Source organism: Pecten maximus, chromosome 1 (assembly GCF_902652985.1).
Source record: "Pecten maximus chromosome 1, xPecMax1.1, whole genome shotgun sequence".
In the NCBI taxonomy this organism is placed as follows: Eukaryota; Metazoa; Mollusca; class Bivalvia; order Pectinida; family Pectinidae; genus Pecten; species Pecten maximus.
In genome coordinates, this window is record NC_047015.1 from 43,529,441 (window position 1) to 43,549,758 (window position 20,318).

Genomic DNA, 20,318 nt, shown 5'->3' on the forward strand with positions numbered 1-20,318 from the left:
AAAATCTTGATTTGTTTGCTTTTTTGTCAGCATTAATTATTGAAAGGATCATTGGGAAGTCCCATTGAGGGGGGAGGGGGGAGATACCTAATCCAATCAGGAGTGGAGACATGAAGAATGGGGAATGTAACATTGTAAATCAGACAGATATTTCACAGAATCCTCTTTGTGTCAGCTACCAAACTACGGGGAAATTGAAACTCAACAAATGAAATAGTCTGAATGCCTGGCCCTTTGGGAGCTGCACACACAGACAAGTCTAAATGATATGTTTTTATAACAGATTGTTTCCTCACGCTGATGCAGTTCAAGAAAAAAATTATTTTTACTGAAACATGACAAAAATTTTTGACATACTGACATGCAGACAGCCCAATGAAATGCATTTGTACAGATTGCTAGGGCACAAATATCTGGCAAATTTGTTTTATATAATGTAAGAGCCTAACATATGGGCTTAGATATGCCGGAATGTTTAGTGTCAACATAACACAGGTTAAAAGTCGCAACATACACTTCATGTGCAAAAAAACATTCAAAAACATGAAAACTGTTGTTTGGGTTTGGCCTGTTGAGTTTTTTTTCTACTTGTTGTACCAAGAGAACAACCAACAGTTTGTTTTCATTCATTGTGACAGACAGAAAACTCACAGATTGTAATCACTAACGGAAAAAGCACAATTTACGTTCCATCCGGCTGTCACTCAAAGAAGAGTTACTGAGGACTTCATTGTAGGGTTGAATGATATCAGCCAAGACTTGAGGACCAAAGTACTGTCTCTGGTACCCCAAATGTCATCCCAGCTGCCAAGAACTGCCCATTCCCAAAGTCAATATTTATCTTGATGTGGTCACTTATTTCTCCTGTTGGTCATCGAAAACAGCTGTTGGCAAGAAAAAGCATTTAATTCTGTGCAAAAAATTCCAAGTGTTTGGCAGAAGAAATTAAGAAGTGTATACTCAAGTGTTGCCTACTGCTTAGAAATTATATGTTCCATGACAATTGCTGTTCCCCAGAGCCCATGTCCATTTCACGCAAATTACAGAGATAGTGACATTGAAATTACCCTAGAGCACTGCCCACGGCAGAGAGTCAGACTCACGTAGAGCCTGTCCATGTTTGTTCATTAATGATTAATAACGAGTTTGGCCGATTCTTAGTAATTAAGTATTGATCTACAATACTAGGTAGGAAGTTTCTCTGTTGTTTGGTCTGATCTGATTAACTCACTTCTATATAATTGGCTCTACCTTTTTATTTCTGTTAATCAGTTTTCTGTGTTTAATCAATTAGATCATATTAAGTGATTTTACAGAAGAGTTAAGGTAATTATGAATAGTGGTATTTGATTTAAGTTTTTTTTAAGAAATTATGCAAATCGATAATTAGAATTGTGCAAAATTGCAATAATTGAATTCTTTATTATCAATTAAATCAGATTGTTTAATGGGTTAAAATATCCTTATACAATCCTTTAATTAAATAAGGTTTGTTTATGGGTTTAAATGTATTAATAGCACCATTATAACTATATAAGGTTCATTTATAGCTTTAGATATTCAAATATGATTTTTATAACCTAAATATGTTCATGTTTATGGGTTCAAATGTATTCATATCATCATTATAACTAAATTAGTTTCATTTATTGGTTAAAATGTCCCGATATAAAGTAATTGTTGCAGATGCTAAAACGTAAATTCCCATAATTGTATCCGTGGAAACATTTCTTTTATAATTCAGTAATGAGAGATAACTTTGAGCCCTGTTATCAGTTTGCTGTCAATGCTATAGATTTCTGACAGATGGTGTTTACCTGTGTTCACCAAGGCATCAAAGAATGGAACAAATTGTCTTTACAGCTTGTTACCAATTAGAGTTTTATTGGTGGAGAGTCCTGCCAGTTGATAAGTCCTTTCCATAGAGATTATCTTGTTTAGGTAATAAATTTGCCTGTATATCAGTGATTTATGAGAAACTGATGAAAGTAAGAGTATTCTGCCCACTGGATAGAGAAAACATTTTAAAAACACACTGTAGAAAGCTATTATGATTTGTTTTCTGTCAAGACCTTAACCCCAGAACTCTCACAGACACCAGAACAGAAAAAAAAATGAAAATGTAACCCTGAAACTTCTGCTCGCTCTTCTTACAATTTTATTGCCCTTCTAGATTTATTGCAGTTGGCATTTTTAGCATTTTGGTGTTTTTTCTGCTATTTTTGTAAAAACATGGCCGACATTTCTAAATTCTAAAGATACCAATGCTAAACTATGAGTGGCTTCCTTGAGTCTAATTACTAGCTGGACAATGATGAGGTGGGATCGAGATTTCTATATAAACCAACCTTTAAAACGATATCAAATCAATTAGTCTGACCTTATCTTTTGAATTATTATCAAATTAAGATGAATGCACAAGTTCTATAAATATTTAACCTAAGGATTGAATACCATTTTATGAATTAGGTCGGGAAGAGTTTTGCCAGTGGAGATTCACTCAACAAAGGTAGCTATATGATAATGCTGCCTTATCTATTTGCTAAGCTGGGGCTAAATAAATCAGAATAAATCCAAAGTGGCAGCCAGACTCTAATACCAGTTAAAACATTGTATCTCACAATACCCATAATCCTTCCTGTAATTTACGACAACCGGCTGAGGAAAAAGGGCCACAAAAGATAATCGTATTGATGTTGGACAGCTTGCTGCGATTGTTTCTTCATTTCTTGGTAACATCATTTTTATGAGCATCACTATAAACAGTAATGTCCTGCCATTGTTGCCAAAGTGCCATTGTAGCAAGCTGGGATATGTGGCAGGGGGTCAATAGGGGACTAGGGGCTGTCCACTACTGACCACAGACAGATGATATACTGCACCAGCCACATGTCACCTCGGACCTTCTGACCTTAGTTGTCCTTTACAATAGATGTGGAAGGGGCAATGGTATGTTATATGGTGGAGTTATCTATTACACCGGGAAGGTGAGGTTAGCTATTACACAAGGAGGGTGAGGTTAGCTATTACACCAGGAAGGTGAGGTTAGTTATTACACCGGGGAGGGTGAGGTTAGCTATTACACCAGGAAGGTGAGGTTAGCTATTACACCAGGAGGGTGAGATTAGCTATCAAACCATGAAGGTGAGATTAGTTATTACACCAGTAAGGTGAGGTTAGCTATTACACCAGGAAGGTGAGGTTAGTTATTACACCAGGAAGGTGAGGTTAGCTATTACACCAGGAAGGTGAGGTTAGCTATCAAACCAGGAAGGTGAGGTTAGCTATTACACCAGGAAGGTGAGATTAGTTATTACACCGGGAAGGTGAGGTTAGCTATTACACAAGGATGGTGAGGTTAGCTATTACACAAGGAAGGTGAGGTTAGTTATTACACCAGGAAGGTGAGATTAGTTATTACACCAGGAAGGTGAGGTTAGTTATTACACCAAGAAGGTGAGATTAGTTATTACACCAGGAAGGTGAGGTTAGCTATTACACCAGGAAGGTGAGGTTAGTTATTACACCAAGAAGGTGAGATTAGTTATTACACCAGGAAGGTGAGGTTAGTTATTACACCAGGGAGGTGAGGTTAGCTATTACACCAGGAAGGTGAGGCTAGCTATTACACCAGGGAGGTGAGGTCAGCTATTACACCAGGAAAGTGAGGTTAGCTATTATGCCAGGAAGGTGAGGTTAGCTATTACACCAGGAAGGTGAGGTTAGTTATTACACCAGGAAGGTGAGATTAGTTATTACACCAGGAAGGTGAGATTAGTTATTACACCAGGAAGGTGAGGTTAGCTATTACACCAGGAAGGTGAGGTTAGTTATTACACCAGGAGAGTGAGGTTAGTTATTATACCAGGAAGGTGAGGTTAGTTATTACACCAGGAAGGTGAGGTTAGCTATTACACCAGGAAGGTGAGGTTAGCTATTACACCAGGAAGGTGAGGTTAGTTATTACACCTGGAAGGTGAGGTTAGTTATTACATCAGGAAAGTGATGCTAGTTATTACACTAGGAAGGTGAGGTTAGTTATTACACAAGAAAGGTGAGGTTAGTTATTACACCAGGAAGGTGAGGTTAGTTACTACACCAGGAAGGTGAGGTTAGCTATTACACCAGGAAGGTGAGGTTAGCTATTACACCAGGAAGGTGAGGGTAGCTATTACACCGGGGAGGGTGAGGTTAGTTATTACACGAGGAAGGTGAGGTTAGCTATTATGCCAGGAAAGGGTTAGTTATTACACCAGGAAGGTGAGGTTAGCTATTACACCAGGAAGGTGAGGTTAGTTATTACACCAGGAAGGTGAGGTTAGCTATTACACCAGGAGGGTGAGGTTAGCTATTACACCGGGGAGGGTGAGGTTAGTTATTACACCAGGAAGGTGAGGTTAGCTATTACGCCAGGAAGGTGAGGCTAGCTATTACGCCAGGAAGGTGAGGTTAGCTATTACGCCTGGAAGGTGAGGTTAGCTATTACACCAGGAAGGTGAGGTTAGTTATTACACCAGGAAGGTGAGGTTAGCTATTATGCCAGGAAGGTGAGGTTAGCTATTACACCAGCAAGGTGAGGTTAGTTATTACACCAGGAAGATGAGGTTAGCTATTATGCCAGGAAGGTGAGGTTAGTTATTACACCAGCAAGGTGAGGTTAGTTATTACACCAGCAAGGTGAGGTTAGCTATTATGCCAGGAAGGTGAGGTTAGTTATTACACCAGCAAGGTGAGGTTAGTTATTACACCAGGAAGGTGAGGTTAGCTATTATGCCAGGAAGGTGAGGTTAGTTATAACACCAGCAAGGTGAGGTTAGTTATTACACCAGGAAGGTGAGGTTAGCTATCAAACCAGGAAGGTGAGATTAGCTATTACACCAGGAAGGTGAGGTTAGCTATTACACCAGGAAGGTGAGGTTAGCTATTACACAAGGAAGGTGAGATTAGTTATTACACCGGGAAGGTGAGGTTAGCTATTACACAAGGAAGGTGAGGTTAGTTATTACACCAGGAAGGTGAGATTAGTTATTACACCAGGAAGGTGAGGTTAGTTATTACACCAAGAAGGTGAGATTAGTTATTACACCAGGAAGGTGAGGTTAGCTATTACACCAGGAAGGTGAGGTTAGTTATTACACCAAGAAGGTGAGATTAGTTATTACACCAGGAAGGTGAGGTTAGTTATTACACCAGGGAGGTGAGGTTAGCTATTACACCAGGAAGGTGAGGCTAGCTATTACACCAGGGAGGTGAGGTCAGCTATTACACCAGGAAAGTGAGGTTAGCTATTATGCCAGGAAGGTGAGGTTAGCTATTACACCAGGAAGGTGAGGTTAGTTATTACACCAGGAAGGTGAGATTAGTTATTACACCAGGAAGGTGAGATTAGTTATTACACCAGGAAGGTGAGGTTAGCTATTACACAAGGAAGGTGAGGTTAGTTATTACACCAGGAGAGTGAGGTTAGTTATTATACCAGAAAGGTGAGGTTAGTTATTACACCAGGAAGGTGAGGTTAGCTATTACACCAGGAAGGTGAGGTTAGCTATTACACCAGGAAGGTGAGGTTAGTTATTACACCTGGAAGGTGAGGTTAGTTATTACATCAGGAAAGTGATGCTAGTTATTACACTAGGAAGGTGAGGTTAGTTATTACACAAGAAAGGTGAGGTTAGTTATTACACCAGGAAGGTGAGGTTAGTTACTACACCAGGAAGGTGAGGTTAGCTATTACACCAGGAAGGTGAGGTTAGCTATTACACCAGGAAGGTGAGGGTAGCTATTACACCGGGGAGGGTGAGGTTAGTTATTACACGAGGAAGGTGAGGTTAGCTATTATGCCAGGAAAGGGTTAGTTATTACACCAGGAAGGTGAGGTTAGCTATTACACCAGGAAGGTGAGGTTAGTTATTACACCAGGAAGGTGAGGTTAGCTATTACACCAGGAGGGTGAGGTTAGCTATTACACCGGGGAGGGTGAGGTTAGTTATTACACCAGCAAGGTGAGGTTAGCTATTATGCCAGGAAGGTGAGGTTAGTTATTACACCAGCAAGGTGAGGTTAGTTATTACACCAGGAAGGTGAGGTTAGCTATTATGCCAGGAAGGTGAGGTTAGTTATAACACCAGCAAGGTGAGGTTAGTTATTACACCAGGAAGGTGAGGTTAGCTATCAAACCAGGAAGGTGAGGTTAGCTATTACACCAGGAAGGTGAGGTTAGCTATTACACCAGGAAGGTGAGGTTAGCTATTACACCAGGAAGGTGAGGTTAGTTATTACACCTGGAAGGTGAGGTTAGTTATTACATCAGGAAAGTGATGCTAGTTATTACACTAGGAAGGTGAGGTTAGTTATTACACAAGAAAGGTGAGGTTAGTTATTACACCAGGAAGGTGAGGTTAGTTACTACACCAGGAAGGTGAGGTTAGCTATTACACCAGGAAGGTGAGGTTAGCTATTACACCAGGAAGGTGAGGGTAGCTATTACACCGGGGAGGGTGAGGTTAGTTATTACACGAGGAAGGTGAGGTTAGCTATTATGCCAGGAAAGGGTTAGTTATTACACCAGGAAGGTGAGGTTAGCTATTACACCAGGAAGGTGAGGTTAGTTATTACACCAGGAAGGTGAGGTTAGCTATTACACCAGGAGGGTGAGGTTAGCTATTACACCGGGGAGGGTGAGGTTAGTTATTACACCAGCAAGGTGAGGTTAGCTATTATGCCAGGAAGGTGAGGTTAGTTATTACACCAGCAAGGTGAGGTTAGTTATTACACCAGGAAGGTGAGGTTAGCTATTATGCCAGGAAGGTGAGGTTAGTTATAACACCAGCAAGGTGAGGTTAGTTATTACACCAGGAAGGTGAGGTTAGCTATCAAACCAGGAAGGTGAGGTTAGCTATTACACCAGGAAGGTGAGGTTAGCTATTACACCAGGAAGGTGAGGTTAGCTATTACACAAGGAAGGTGAGATTAGTTATTACACCGGGAAGGTGAGGTTAGCTATTACACAAGGAAGGTGAGGTTAGTTATTACACCAGGAAGGTGAGATTAGTTATTACACCAGGAAGGTGAGGTTAGTTATTACACCAAGAAGGTGAGATTAGTTATTACACCAGGAAGGTGAGGTTAGCTATTACACCAGGAAGGTGAGGTTAGTTATTACACCAAGAAGGTGAGATTAGTTATTACACCAGGAAGGTGAGGTTAGTTATTACACCAGGGAGGTGAGGTTAGCTATTACACCAGGAAGGTGAGGCTAGCTATTACACCAGGGAGGTGAGGTCAGCTATTACACCAGGAAAGTGAGGTTAGCTATTATGCCAGGAAGGTGAGGTTAGCTATTACACCAGGAAGGTGAGGTTAGTTATTACACCAGGAAGGTGAGATTAGTTATTACACCAGGAAGGTGAGGTTAGCTATTACACCAGGAGGGTGAGGTTAGCTATTACACCGGGGAGGGTGAGGTTAGTTATTACACCAGCAAGGTGAGGTTAGCTATTATGCCAGGAAGGTGAGGTTAGTTATTACACCAGCAAGGTGAGGTTAGTTATTACACCAGGAAGGTGAGGTTAGCTATTATGCCAGGAAGGTGAGGTTAGTTATAACACCAGCAAGGTGAGGTTAGTTATTACACCAGGAAGGTGAGGTTAGCTATCAAACCAGGAAGGTGAGGTTAGCTATTACACCAGGAAGGTGAGGTTAGCTATTACACCAGGAAGGTGAGGTTAGCTATTACACAAGGAAGGTGAGATTAGTTATTACACCGGGAAGGTGAGGTTAGTTATTACACCAGGAAGGTGAGATTAGTTATTACACCAGGAAGGTGAGGTTAGTTATTACACCAAGAAGGTGAGATTAGTTATTACACCAGGAAGGTGAGGTTAGCTATTACACCAGGAAGGTGAGGTTAGTTATTACACCAAGAAGGTGAGATTAGTTATTACACCAGGAAGGTGAGGTTAGTTATTACACCAGGGAGGTGAGGTTAGCTATTACACCAGGAAGGTGAGGCTAGCTATTACACCAGGGAGGTGAGGTCAGCTATTACACCAGGAAAGTGAGGTTAGCTATTATGCCAGGAAGGTGAGGTTAGCTATTACACCAGGAAGGTGAGGTTAGTTATTACACCAGGAAGGTGAGGTTAGTTATTACACCAGGAAGGTGAGATTAGTTATTACACCAGGAAGGTGAGGTTAGCTATTACACCAGGAAGGTGAGGTTAGTTATTACACCAGGAGAGTGAGGTTAGTTATTATACCAGAAAGGTGAGGTTAGTTATTACACCAGGAAGGTGAGGTTAGCTATTACACCAGGAAGGTGAGGTTAGCTATTACACCAGGAAGGTGAGGTTAGTTATTACACCTGGAAGGTGAGGTTAGTTATTACATCAGGAAAGTGATGCTAGTTATTACACTAGGAAGGTGAGGTTAGTTATTACACAAGAAAGGTGAGGTTAGTTATTACACCAGGAAGGTGAGGTTAGTTACTACACCAGGAAGGTGAGGTTAGCTATTACACCAGGAAGGTGAGGTTAGCTATTACACCAGGAAGGTGAGGGTAGCTATTACACCGGGGAGGGTGAGGTTAGTTATTACACGAGGAAGGTGAGGTTAGCTATTATGCCAGGAAAGGGTTAGTTATTACACCAGGAAGGTGAGGTTAGCTATTACACCAGGAAGGTGAGGTTAGTTATTACACCAGGAAGGTGAGGTTAGCTATTACACCAGGAGGGTGAGGTTAGCTATTACACCGGGGAGGGTGAGGTTAGTTATTACACCAGGAAGGTGAGGTTAGCTATTACGCCAGGAAGGTGAGGCTAGCTATTACGCCAGGAAGGTGAGGCTAGCTATTATGCCACGAAGGTGAGGTTAGCTATTACGCCTGGAAGGTGAGGTTAGCTATTACACCAGGAAGGTGAGGTTAGTTATTACACCAGGAAGGTGAGGTTAGCTATTATGCCAGGAAGGTGAGGTTAGTTATTACACCAGCAAGGTGAGGTTAGTTATTACACCAGGAAGATGAGGTTAGCTATTATGCCAGGAAGGTGAGGTTAGTTATTACACCAGCAAGGTGAGGTTAGTTATTACACCAGCAAGGTGAGGTTAGCTATTATGCCAGGAAGGTGAGGTTAGTTATTACACCAGCAAGGTGAGGTTAGTTATTACACCAGGAAGGTGAGGTTAGCTATTATGCCAGGAAGGTGAGGTTAGTTATAGCACCAGCAAGGTGAGGTTAGTTATTACACCAGGAAGATGAGGTTAGCTATTATGCCAGGAAGGTGAGGTTAGCTATTACACCAGGAGAGTGAGGTTAGCTATTACACCAGGAAGGTGGGGACAGTAGTGTTATATGGTGGGGTTAGTTATTACACCAGGAAGGTGGGGACAGTAATGTTATATGGTGGGGTTAGTTATTACACCAGGAAGGTGGGGACAGTAATGTTATATGGTGGGGACAGTAATGTTATATGGTGGAGTTAGCTATTACACCAGGAAGGTGGGGACAGTAGTGTTATATGGTGGAGTTAGCTATTACACCAGGAAGGTGGGGACAGTAATGTTATATGGTGGGGACAGTAATGTTATATGGTGGAGTTAGTTATTACACCAGGAAGGTGGGGACAGTAATGTTATATGGTGGAGTTAGTTATTACACCAGGAAGGTGGGGACAGTAATGTTATATGGTGGAGTTAGTTATTACACCAGGAAGGTGGGGACAGTAATGTTATATGGTGGAGTTAGCTATTACACCAGGAAGGTGGGGACAGTAATGTTATATGGTGGGGACAGTAATGTTATATGGTGGGGACAGTAATGTTATATGGTGGAGTTAGCTATTACACCAGGAAGGTGGGGACAGTAATGTTATATGGTGGAGTTAGCTATTACACCAGGAAGGTGGGGACAGTAATGTTATATGGTGGAGTTAGCTATTACACCAGGAAGGTGGGGACAGTAATGTTATATGGTGGGGACAGTAATGTTATATGGTGGGGACAGTAATGTTATATGGTGGAGTTAGCTATTACACCAGGAAGGTGGGGACAGTAATGTTATATGGTGGAGTTAGCTATTACACCAGGAAGGTGGGGACAGTAATGTTATATGGTGGGGACAGTAATGTTATATGGTGGGGTTAGTTATTACACAAGGAAGGTGGGGACAGTAATGTTATATGGTGGAGTTAGTTATTACACCAGGAAGGTGGGGACAGTAATGTTATATGGTGGGGACAGTAATGTTATATGGTGGGGACAGTAATGTTATATGGTGGGGACAGTAATGTTATATGGTGGGGTTAGCTATTACACCAGGAAGGTGGGGACAGTAATGTTATATGGTGGAGTTAGTTATTACACCAGGAAGGTGGGGACAGTAATGTTATATGGTGGGGACAGTAATGTTATATGGTGGGGACAGTAATGTTATATGGTGGGGACAGTAATGTTATATGGTGGGGTTAGCTATTACATCAGGAAGGTGGGGACAGTAATGTTATATGGTGGGGTTAGCTATTACACCAGGAAGGTGGGGACAGTAATGTTATATGGTGGGGACAGTAATGTTATATGGTGGGGACAGTAATGTTATATGGTGGAGTTAGCTATTACACCAGGAAGGTGGGGACAGTACTGTTATATGGTGGAGTTAGTTATTACACCAGGAAGGTGGGGACAGTAATGATATATGGTGGGGACAGTAATGTTATATGGTGGGGTTAGCTATTACACCAGGAAGGTGGGGACAGTAATGTTACATGGTGGGGACAGTAATGTTATATGGTGGGGACAGTAATGTTATATGGTGGGAACAGTAATGTTATATGGTGGGGTTAGTTATTACACCAGGAAGGTGGGGACAGTAATGTTATATGGTGGGGACAGTAATGTTATATGGTGGGGACAGTAATGTTATATGGTGGAGTTAGCTATTACACCAGGAAGGTGGGGACAGTAATGTTATATGGTGGGGACAGTAATGTTATATGGTGGAGTTAGTTATTACACCAGGAAGGTGGGGACAGTAATGTTATATGGTGGAGTTAGTTATTACACCAGGAAGGTGGGGACAGTAATGTTATATTGTGGGGACAGTAATGTTATATGGTGGGGACAGTAATGTTATATGGTGGGGACAGTAATGTTATATGGTGGAGTTAGCTATTACACCAGGAAGGTGGGGACAGTAATGTTATATGGTGGGGACAGTAATGTTATATGGTGGGGACAGTAATGTTATATGGTGGGGACAGTAATGTTATATGGTGGAGTTAGCTATTACACCAGGAAGGTGGGGACAGTAATGTTATATGGTGGGGACAGTAATGTTATATGGTGGGGACAGTAATGTTATATGGTGGGGACAGTAATGTTATATGGTGGAGTTAGCTATTACACCAGGAAGGTGGGGACAGTAATGTTATATGGTGGAGTTAGTTATTACACCAGGAAGGTGGGGACAGTAATGTTATATGGTGGGGACAGTAATGTTATATGGTGGAGTTAGTTATTACACCAGGAAGGTGGGGACAGTAATGTTATATGGTGGGGACAGTAATGTTATATGGTGGGGTTAGTTATTACACCAGGAAGGTGGGGACAGTAATGTTATATGGTGGAGTTAGCTATTACACCAGGAAGGTGGGGACAGTAATGTTATATGGTGGGGTTAGTTATTACACCAGGAAGGTGGGGACAGTAATGTTATATGGTGGAGTTAGCTATTACACCAGGAAGGTGGGGACAGTAATGTTATATGGTGGGGACAGTAATGTTATATGGTGGGGACAGTAATGTTATATGGTGGGGACAGTAATGTTATATGGTGGGGACAGTAATGTTATATGGTGGAGTTAGTTATTACACCAGGAAGGTGGGGACAGTAATGTTATATGGTGGGGACAGTAATGTTATATGGTGGGGTTAGTTATTACACCAGGAAGGTGGGGACAGTAATGTTATATGGTGGAGTTTGCTATTACACGTGGAAGGTGGGGACAGTAATGTTATATAGTTGGGTTAGCTACACTTAACACCAGGAGATAGAATGTTTAAATATTCATCTGTATGGAATCTGCACATTATATCTTATCAGATTTACCTGAAGTTCAATTTATACATATATGTTTCCATGTATTATTGATATACAAACTATTGAACCTAGATATTGTCACTGGACCATATCAGGCAGCAGTATGTGTCCAGTGTGGACATAAACAACTCTGGCATTAGAAAATATTTCAAAATGAGAGATATATCACAGGGAAATTCTGCAGCTTTCAGCTGTTTCACCTGTTTTTTAAAGAGAAAAAAGATTGAATCCATTTAAAAAACTGTCAAAAATATGATGTTGCATGGATGTTCTTGTGTTGTGCAAATGTTGAGGCAGATGGCAAGAGAAGCCATTAGATACCCCCTATCTGTCTGTAATGGCCGTATCAATATCACTTAGAGTGTCCGAACAGTCACACATCACTGACCCATTGTTACCATATTGGTTGATCGGACATGATTGCTTGTTTGTGTCACAGCAGTAGCTGAAACACGATATAATTAGAGTTATCTGCCCTTTAGTATCCCTCCAGTATGCCATATGTGATTGGTTCTTTAGTCATTCTGGTCTCTTACCATTATCTTACACACGTGATTAGAAAAGATATACTTGTGTATAAATACCTGTCAAAAAAAAATTTTAAAAAAGGGAAAGAGGGAACAAAATTATCTTTATTTCTCCGGCATCATTCGAGAGGGTTGGGAGCCCTAGGTTCATCCCTCTTACAAAATGTCACTTCACACAGGAGGTCACCTTTTCTTCTGGCAATCTTTCCATTTTCATTTCTTCTATTTCACTCATTCATTCTCTAATTCTCAAGGGTGTACTTTAACCATTTCTTAGATTATGATAACATAGCAGATTAGGGTTATGATTGTTAATACAAGGTCATTGTACTCCGGACTGACAATAGCCTGGGGTACTGTGGGTCTGTAACTGCTAAAACATAGTCAGATTTGGTTTATGACTTAGTTACTACTAAATTACATACAATTTCCACATTACATAATGATACGGTGACAGAAAAAAATGGCGGACGCTGATGTATGCCCCGTAGACGGAGTTTGTATAATGGTCGTGGGGTTGGCCTCGGAGGACACACTTCCTAACCCACCGCCAGTTTGAGAAATGAGAAAGAAACATGACAATAAATTTCTGTTCCATTCCCAGTGACGTTGGTGATTGAGTTTAAGTTGAGGTTTTCATGTTGCACTGAAATAACGCTGGTTTTCCTGGCAGACGATAACTCCTCTTACACAGGGCTTACTGCCTTAGTTCATGGCAAGGCCTACAAAACATTCCTTTGTCTCTAAATGGTTACTCAATGTGTAATTACAGAAAAGCAATCAATCTGTTAAATCGCTCAACTGCAAGAAACATCGAATCAAGTAAAGTGCTTTTTGGAGATTGCCCCCATCACAATTTGTTTTCATACGGACATTGAATTAAGAAAAATGTAGCATACTATTCACTGACAAGAACATCACTATTGGAATTTTATAGAATTTTTTTCCCGATATTATTTTCCAGTTTGGTAACATGCTCGATGATGGAGAAAATTTGAGACAAATTTGAAAGACAGATATTATAATGATATAGATATTGGTTTAAAAACTGGTGTAAGAATTTTGATTAAGTTAGAGAATCCAAACAGTTTTTGAATTGCGAGCAAAGCTGTGATGTAAGGTCCGGCAATGTCCTGGACGATCAGTAGTAACTAATGCCCGGCTAATGTGAAGGGACAGCCTAATGTGTAATTAGCCATAAAAATCAACTATCCTTCATTCATCTCCAAGATTGTATGGAATTTAATTATAAATATCCTCCCCTGAAATGCAATCGTGTAAATATTCAAATGTTGGGTCATAATGTTGCACTTGCGCTGGGCAACTGAGCCACGTTGAGGGTTCGTATTTGCCGAGGACGGGATGACATTACACCAAGTAGGCTCATAACACACAATTATGTAGCTGTAATTACCAATTGTTACTTGTGTCTTAAAAACATTTGAGTCATCAATTTTAATATTTCATTCATTTTAAAATGCAAATGAGCGAGTGCTGGAGGATTATTGAGGCCGTAAATCATGCTCCAGCGACTCGCGCACTCAGCCGATGGGATTACAGATACCCAACATCAGGACAATGCAACATTAACTCGCACTTATTACACAGGTGCTTTGCACGTGCTCGGATCGCATGGCACGATGACACCAAGGAACAATAGTTTAATTGTTTTGGGAAATAACCAATATTATCCAAGTCATGGCATGCAAATTGGTTGAAATAGGATTTAGGGATTTTCTTACAAAGTTGATGGAAAATTTGTCTCAGTTTAAAGGTGTATTTTGATTTAATCTTTTATACAGCTGTGTCAGGTTGGTTGTAATAGATTGATACAGAACTGACCTTGTCACACATTTAATTTGTGTCGTTATTACACCTGCACGTGTATTTAGTGATCAGGAATTTATTTAATACCACATACAGTACAGTATATATATACATGTATATAGACCGATTCCATGTGTACATAAATTTCTTACTTAACTAAAAATGAATCACTTTTCACAAAAAAAATCTTGATCGACAACTGTATCTATATGCATTAATCAAATTACATAGTCTTAGAATACCAAACAATATTTATTTTTGTCTATAGGCTATAAATGCCTAACAATATAAAAAAAAATATCTGTAGGCTATCAATGCCTAACAATATTTATTTTTTGTCTATAGGCTATCAATGCAGAATAACATATATTTTTTATCTATAGGCTACCAATGCCGAATAATATATATATATTTGTCTATTAAGGCTATCAATGCTGAACAATATATATATTTTTTGTCTATAGGCCATCAATGCCTAACAATTTTTTTTTTTTTTTGTCTATTTATAGGCTATCAATTTATGAGTTAGTTACACTAAAATAAATATTCTTAAGTCTTGAATGTTGTAACATTGTTTACATTGTTAAAAAATGGCATTTGCATGGCCTATCTTTTTTATTTCATCTGAAAGAAAATATCTAAACTGTAGAAATCCTTTTGTTCAAACTAATTCCAAAGATTATTCTTAGGTAATGAGGTGCTTATGAAAAAATGCTCATTTGAAGTGTACAATATTGAAAAACTCAGCCTCTTATCTGTTTTGGGTACTGGCATTGGGAAAAACTGAAAGAGTTAATTGGTGACATCAGAAAAAATATATATATATATATGGGGCAAAGAAGTAATTCAAACAGTGTGGACAATGAGGCTTGTTAAATTTTCGAGGCAATCCGCCCCTTTATCAAAACACAAAAAATACAAATACAGTCACATAATATATATAAGAAGTACTGGAAATACAATAAAATACAATAAGAATAATGTTTTAGTAACTGGAGAAACAACAATGAACCCTTCGGCAAACGTGGGCCGAAGGCGGATACTATAACTAATAATCATTACAAGTAATTTGTATCCTCCATACATTTATGTGAGGATCCAGTGTTATCTGGATTATACTGTTTATATTACTTCTTTGACCCATATATAAATATATATGTATATCTTGATATCATCATGTTTTTATTGTATTTTCTTGGTATTTATTGGGAAGTAATTTAATATTAGGATTTGGTTGAATTTTAGATTGTGATATCATTTTACAGAAGTGGATTGAATCAAAGAGAATTAAAAAGCAATGATTTGTCGGGTAACTGACTGAAGTTGGAGCGAGAGTTAGGAGAGTTAGTCAGAGTACCTTTAGACCCGTCGTAACTATTATACTTTCTCACATGCAACACTCCGGTATTTTATAATGTTCTAATTCTATATTTAAAAAAATATTACCCCTTGTACTATTGTACAAGATATTTTTTAAATCAAAAGTCATCAAGTGCTGTTGAATTACGTGTAGACTAGCTACAACAATTGGGGTCAGAATTTAGAAATACACAATACACACCTATCATCTGTTTAAGTTGTCCTCGGCCACAATGTCAGGACAGTAGACAAATTAAAAACTGGAATTTTCCATAAAATGAAATACAACCATGGCCAGAACAATTCACAATGAGATATCTGGACAATTCGTACAACATTAAACTAGGCCAGCAGATTATAGGCTTTTAATTTTCCCCACTTAAACAGTTGGAGTTGCCGTTTATCAGGATAACGTTTCTGATTTTATTTCAATTTGCAATTATTTTTAGATGAAAATTATCTGCTACATTATTTTTCATCGAGTTATTGTAGCTTTATTTTATTTTATCAGCAAAAGTAAATCATGGGCCCTCTGGCGTTTTATAGTGCAGCCTACTGAAAACACTCAGCAGGAAGTCCAGCTCGTAAATATCAAATTTATCAGACTCCAGTTATCTGCCCATGTTTTCTTTCAACTTCAATGGTCAATTATTTATTTTAATCTGAATACAGTGGCCAGTCAACTTTTTTTCAAACTAAGACATTTTTGTTTTTGTAAGTCCATACTCATGAGAAGATATTTCCTGGTCAATATTCAGTAGAAAATATCAGCTCCATTAAGTCGTTTATTTCACCAGCTCTAGTTGTACGGCCCCTGGCCTAACACGTAAGGCAAACTTGTGCTTACTGGGATGACATTCTCTGATTTCAAATTAATTGAAATTTCTGTACGTATGTAGATTTTATCTATAATTAGTGTAAAAAAATATTTAAATAAATAATTCATGGTATAATGCTGATGTAATGTTTGTAGATATTCTAAACATTCCTCAAATGGAAACCAAAGAACACCGGGCTATTAAGTATGAAATTATCAGATTTCAACTCTGACTAAATGTAGTATGTTACACATCACAATTACACAAGTTATGGCATTTTGTCTCTTGATGTTTTATGACCCCCATCAGACAAACTTTATTCACTGAAAACATAGCAGTCAACAGACAAGCTGTATTTACACGGACTTAACAACCATCGCCACCATTCAAACTCGTCTCTACTGCATTCAACACAAGTACAAAAAATAATCATAAAAATCATCGTCCTAAGCAATCAGCTTGTCTATAATTCTATTGACACTGGGTCTGTGATGTCATAAAAAGCATTTAACATGTTCGGATTATGAAAACAGAAACCCCACCATATATAACTTATGATAGTAGTTGTGAACGCATGAATAATCACTTTAAGTGATTTGCTGTCGGCGATCCATTTTTCACTAAGTTCCTCTGTTTATATACTGGACCCTTTTATGTACAGGGGAAACAATGCTCAATCTCGCCAATTATCATCAATTACACACGTTTTTCCTTGATTGTATTCCGATTTCATACCCTCATGACAGTTTAATTTGTGTGGCCGGCGGTTTAATCACACAATCACCTCCGACTTGCACTACTTATTGACCAGCATGCTTGCTCTCAATAATTATCACAGAGCGATCAGTCTGATTATGTCTCCGCCAGGTAAACCGTCCGACTGCAGTTAACCTAAATGGTATGCAAATGCACCTGTTTTGTTTGGTAGGTGGCTACCAACAGGAATGAGGACACACTTAGTCATTTAAAACAACAAAACCCTGATGTAAAGGAACAGAGGATGGGATACAAATTAATCATAAAATCCTATGACTCACTTAGCGCAGGATTTCTCGTTAATTTCAAAGCTTAAGATTTTTTTATCCTCTTTAAGATTAAGAAAAATTGCCAAAATTTCACATTCAAAGAAATGAAAATAATTTTGATAAATCAATATGAACTTTGGTAATTGTTTTGAATTTATCAATTTCCGCAAAAATAATAACGCTGTTTGTACTCCTGTATTGATTGATTTTATAAAGTTATTTATGGATTTCGGTTTCAACATTTTATCCCATGGAATTAATGAAATCACCTAGCTATTTTAGTGAAATATTGTGATCTTTGTTAGAAATGTTGGACATGAATGATAGGGAACGAAGAGTTCACTCCAAGAACAAAGCCTAAAGGGCATTTCTGCCCCAGCACAAACCGGAAAATGATTGACCCAAAGTTTTTAAGAGTTCAGATTCAACTGATATCTCAAATAGATGAGACAAATACACATTTATCAAAAATAACAAATGTCTATGCACTTGAGACAACAACGAAAATACATTTTGAGAGTTGGCAACACTTACCATAAACATCGAGTTTTGACCCCCAGCTGAACCCTGCGGGGAACATGGAATTTGACATTGAAATATATACTACTTAGAATGAGTCTATTGGTCATCTTATCAGTGTGGTAGATAAAGAGTAAAGCTCTGAAAGCTATCCACCCTGGTTATTTCAATAAATTTACTCCTAATGAGACTTTAATTGATCCATGTTCTGTACAAATGTCTGATAAAAATCCAGCAAGTTTATCAGCAAAACTGATCAGCTTTGAAGTCTTTTCCCCTTTTCGAAATTGTCTGTTGACAAGAGAATTAGATATAGGAGGCAAAGTGCCTCTAATTCTTCCTCTCTTTGTTCACTTTCTGTCCTCATCCTCCAAAATGTAGTCCTCTGTTAGATGTTCTATCCTTGGGCTAGTCTATGACACAAGAGCTTAGGAAACCAATTTGTTTTTGGTATTATTGTTGATAATTGATGTTGGCATTAGCTATCTCGTATAAACGAGTTATATGGTCTACATAATAGTTAGTTGGGACAAATCTTGTCCCAATGATAAGGTTGTTTAGATCAGGCCCTGGATAACATCAGCACTCCTCATAACACTGACAATGGTTTCTGTAGACCAGATCAGTAAAGATCGTTTCACTTAAAACTGACAGAAAAAATTGACAAAAGTTCTTTTAATGCCAAAAGGGAGAAAAAATTGACAAAAGTTCTTTTATGCCAAAAGGGATAATGTAAAAGTAGGTTTTGTAAGTATGTGTGTACAATGGATTCTTGTATGTTGATTTGATTTTCATTCTAGAAAAAAAAAACGTAAAACCGATTTATATTCATTTTTATTTATTTTTATTTGTTCTATTGAAGTAAAAACTTTTTTTCTGATGTTTTTACTTTCTGTAACAAAGCCAAGAGTAAATGACAGTTTTATCATGTTCCTTGATTTACAACTTTATGAACCTGATTTATTTTTTTAATTTCTTTTCCATAAGTAATGAAAACCGACAAAGTCCTGCCTCTGATAACATCGCTCTGTTTTGTACCTCACAAGGTGAATTTTCAGTATGGAGAGTTTTGTTGTGAAAACTTGGAAAGTAGTTGTGGAAGTTTTAAAAGTAGTAATGAAAGTTGGGAGGGAAGTCATGAAAGTTTGGAGAGTATACGTTGTGAAAGCTTGGAGAGTAGTCGCGAATGTTTGGAGGGTGTTTTCTGAAAATTTAGAGAGTAGGTCCCTAGTGATAAAAATTGGGTATGTCATGAAAGTTTGGATAGTAATCATGAACATCATGAAAGTTTGGAGAGTAGTCTTATAACTTTGGTGATTATGTCTCAGAAATTTGGAGAGTATTTCATGAAAGTTTGGAAAGAACATTGTGAAAGCATAGAGAGTGGTCTTGGAAGTTTGGAGGGTATTTCCTCATTAAGCTTGGTGAGTAGTCATGGAAATTTCCTCGCTGTTGCCTTAAATGCGTTAAAAAAGCCATTGAAGTGTCTGACTTTGCACCTGTACGATATTTGTTTTCTCTCAATAGAAGTTCATTGATGTTTCACACATTAATCTGCCGCATTTCAACTCCTTACCTGCTATGTGACACCAGGAATCCATATCGACATGTGTAGAAAGGTCTGATCTCTTCAACATTTCACTGAGAGCTTAAAAGCACCTATTGATTTTTAAAGAGGCACATATTTGACCCTAGATATAGTATAGCTGTATGGAAGATTGACTCAAACCTAGATATGGTTGTGTGTTGGGTTGACTTGGCTCCCAAAGTGGCTTTGAGATTTTTGATAAGAATTTCAATTGAGTGTTTTTTCCTGGTTTGATCATAGCTTCCAAACTGGGGTTAAGATTTAGTTTAGAACTTATGGAGGAAAATTGCTTACCCAGTTTTGTCCTATCGCTTTCCTTAGTTTTGTCATAATTTCCAAAATAGCTTGAAGTTTTTGTTCAGAGTTTATTGAGGAAGAGGCTGACAACAGACTGTCCAATGATATTTCTTTTGTGATAAACAGCCTGTGCTCATGCAGTTGTTGGCCATAGAAGACTTTTCCACAAGTGTTTATTAGCATGGAGCCAGTGAACACCAGCTACACTAGAAATTTTGTCTTGACTGATAAAGCTAATGTATTGTATTGGATCGTGGAAAAATATCGG

At 38.7% G+C, this 20,318-nt stretch overlaps 1 protein-coding gene across 1 annotated transcript in view; it reads left to right on the top strand.

Moving 5' to 3' along the window:
- Positions 1 to 20,318, top strand: part of LOC117334431 (sperm-tail PG-rich repeat-containing protein 2-like) — an 83,472-nt gene that overhangs the window by 59,759 nt on the left and 3,395 nt on the right. The gene's annotated exons all lie outside the window — the stretch shown is intronic.